Genomic DNA, 2,661 nt, shown 5'->3' on the forward strand with positions numbered 1-2,661 from the left:
ATGCAGCAACAGTTTAATGCCATTGTTTTTCCAAATGTTTTTAAGTTTCATAAAACAGGCTTAAAGTGACTAAAATGGGATCACAGTGAAGCAAAAACTTGGCGTGCCCAAATTTTATATATATCTTATCAATTAAATATTAATGCAATCCGGGCACGCCAAGTTTTTGCTTCACTGTGATCCCATTTTAGTCACTTTAAGCCTGTTTTATGAAACTTAAAAACATTTGGAAAAACAATGGCATTAAACTGTTGCTGCATGTACTTTTGGATGGTTAAACGGATGTAACGTACGATACTTTTTTATATATTTGGCGTAATCTTTTTCTTTTTTTAAAAAAAGAGTTTTGGTAGGTATAATATTCTATGTAATTATAAAATACCGAATATTTTTAATAGTTACATGAACTTAAGTTTACAATATAAGTTTATTATTATAAATGTTTACATTTAAGTTTCTTATTATACATATATTTATATGTATATACATATACGTATGTATCCGACCGTCTATATATAACACAAATTAAATTGAGAGAAGGCCAATACGGTCATAGCGGAAACTTGTTGCTTCTAATACTTCTATGTTATTTTACATACATATTCTAGTCTCAACGAATTGTGTGCCGTTACTTTTTTGGATTCAACACAGCTTTTTACTTGAAACAAAACATTATTATTACGATTATTAAATTGATAATAAATTTAATAAATATACTGATTATTACTTGCATCTAATAAGTTCCCCCCCACAATTTGATATAGAAATTATTTGCTGCGAAAAATATTACCTCAGCCCGGATTTGAACGTGGGACTTGTAAGTAAGCTTCAGTATTTATTAAACTGATTATCAATTTAATAATCGTGATAATACAATTCTATTTCATGTAAAGAGCTGTGGTGAATTCTAAAGTAACGGCACAGTTTGTTGAGACTAGAATAAGTATATGTAAAATCACATAGAAATATCAGAAGTACCAAGTTCCTGCTATGACCGTATTGGCCTTCTCTCAATTTAATTTGTGTTATACATTTAGTTTTACATTTATTTTAGAATTACATTTGGAAAAAAAGAGAAAAAATATTTCGTAAAATTATTAATGAATCTGAATGGCTGAACTGCCAAATGATACAATCATCAAAAGTAACAGAGCATGCATGGCACCACATATTATTGTAAAAGTATAATTTTACTGGAATGTTATAAAGATGGTTTAAAGGTTTTTGGAGAAGAGGATAAAATATTTATTTTTAATGAAGATATTCTATTAGTTATCTCAACATTACATACTGAATACTTTGAATTTACAATAAATTCATATCAATTTTATTCATAAAATTCAATACGTTCGTGATTTATTAATAATATATATTTTCTATCTTTTATTAGAAAAGAGAAAAGTAGATAAGGAAATATTAAATCTTTAACATTTTTCACAAAATTTTTTATATTAGGAATTTGTGTGACTTGATTTTGTGTGAATTTTTATTGTAAATTCAAAATATGCAGTTTGTAATGTTAAGATAATTAGTAGAATTTCTTCATTAAAAATAAATATTTCATTCACTTCTCTAAAAACTGGTAAACCGTCTCCATAGCGTTCAAGTAAAATTATACTTTTACAATAATATATGGTACTATGTACTGTTATTGTATATATGTAATGTTATTTTTGGTGATCGTATTTGGCAGGTCAGTCATTTAGTAAAAAATATGTATTTAACTGTGTAAAATAACACAAATAAAATGTGTAAAAAAAAATAACACGCATACAAATGCGTAAAATGTGACTACAAGATTTTACACACTTAAGTGTGTAAAAATTAGACACTTGGATTTGTAATGTTAAGAAATTGCAATTTTTGACTGTTGATAGACCGTTTAGTCGCAATATTTACAATGTTACATGCAACGTTTACGTAAGTGTTAAAAAAATAAAAAATGCAGGAAATACAAGACTTTCGCTGTAATGTATAGTGACAGATAGACGCGGGCACACACCACTACAAATACATATTATTTCATAGTGGAGGTAAATAATTTTCCTAATATTAGAGATATCTATATTTGGACTCGAGTACAATAAGTTTAAGTTTTTATTTTAGATTATTTAAATTATTTAAAGTTTCTAGCACGTCAGGATTGTCCGCGATTTTTCAAAAATTGCCAAAAACGGTTTTTAAGGATTTCCATTTTTCTGAAAAATGTGTGTAAGTAAATTATGAGGGCAACATCGTTATCAGCACTCAAAAACTACGGAAAATCACTCTTTTTTTTCAGGAAACTTTTAACACGTCGACCAGTATAATTATATGCATCAGACTAAAATGTTTGCAAAATAATATATTTGTGTACCTATATATGAGTGTAAAGGCTAATATTAATTTACGCAAATCTGTATGAAATTTTAACTTGCCTCGTGAACCAAGAGACTGTAATACATTTCCAACAATCCGATAACCTGATGATTCTGGTATAAGGTTTATAAGTCGTCCGTTTCTTCCATAATGTCCATAATAATTCCACACCAATGTAATAAGGATGAAAAATAGCAAAATAGTAATAAACATTGTTTGATAAAATTATTAGCCGGTTTAATCGAGTTTTGTTGCTTTTGACTTGACTCCTGTCTCTTATACACATCTCTGAGCGGGCTGGCA

Source organism: Wasmannia auropunctata, unplaced genomic scaffold (genome assembly GCF_000956235.1).
Source record: "Wasmannia auropunctata unplaced genomic scaffold, wasmannia.A_1.0 LD336116.1, whole genome shotgun sequence".
Lineage (NCBI taxonomy): Eukaryota > Metazoa > Arthropoda > Insecta > Hymenoptera > Formicidae > Wasmannia > Wasmannia auropunctata.